A 1,093-nucleotide genomic window follows, 5' to 3' on the forward strand; every position below is an offset into this window, starting at 1 on the left:
TCCGTCTCCTCCCTCTCTCTCTTAGTGGGAGTGAGGGGTCATTCCAACCACTCCCATCTTCCTGAAATGGAAAAAAGTTGCCCATTTACGCACAGGTTGCCTCAACAAGCATTTTTCCGACTTAAAAAAAGTATTTTAGATGTTGAACACTCGTGGCCAGAAGGCGGGCTCACATTACACCAGTTTTAAAATCTCTGTATTGGCTCCCCCGTGTGTTTCCGGATCAATTTTAAGGTTTCTTCTTATGGTATTGGGTAGGGATGTCCGATAATATCGAACTGCCGATAAATGCGTTAAAATGTAATATCGGAAATTATCGGCATCGTTTTTTTTATTATCAGTATCGGGTTTTTTTTATTGTTTTTTTTATTTTTTATTAAATCAACATAAAAAACACAAGATACACTTACAATTAGTACACCAATCCAAAAAAAAAAACCTCCCCCAATTACACTCATTCACACAAAAGGGTTGTTTCTTTCTGTTATTAATATTCTGGTTCCTACATTATATATCAATATATATCAATACAGTCTGCAAGGCAGGGCCGGCCCGTGGCATAGGCCGTATAGGCAAATGCTAAGGGCGCCGTCCATCAGGGGGCGCCGCGCCAGTGCCACAAATGTTGGAGGGAAAAAAGAAAAAAAAAGTTGGTACTATTATTTCTAAATACATAAAATAATCCCACGTTAATTAAAATGCAAAGTAAAGCCTATTTAATAGAAATATTATTTGTTACAACATTACGCCCCCCCCTCCCCCGGCACGGTGCGCCCCCTCCCTTCCCGTATCATGACTCTTTTTGTACGTCACCACATAAAAAAAATCAACACAAGATGTCAAAACGGCCAAAACTGTCAGGTGCCCAGGGGAGAAAAGAAGAGGAGAAACGAGAAAAAGACAGAGGTAGCAGGTAGGTAACGTTAGCCTACATGAAATTATTTGTCTGTTACAGAATGTGATAGTAACCTCACCTGTCTTTTTAGCATTAAGCTAATGTTACATGATTCGGCAATTGCTAATCAATAAATCCAGTCACATAATATCTACGGCTTTTCACACACACATAAGTGAATGCAAGGCATACTTGATC

The sequence above is a fragment of the Entelurus aequoreus genome, linkage group LG14, assembly GCF_033978785.1.
Source record: "Entelurus aequoreus isolate RoL-2023_Sb linkage group LG14, RoL_Eaeq_v1.1, whole genome shotgun sequence".
Taxonomy (NCBI): Eukaryota; Metazoa; Chordata; class Actinopteri; order Syngnathiformes; family Syngnathidae; genus Entelurus; species Entelurus aequoreus.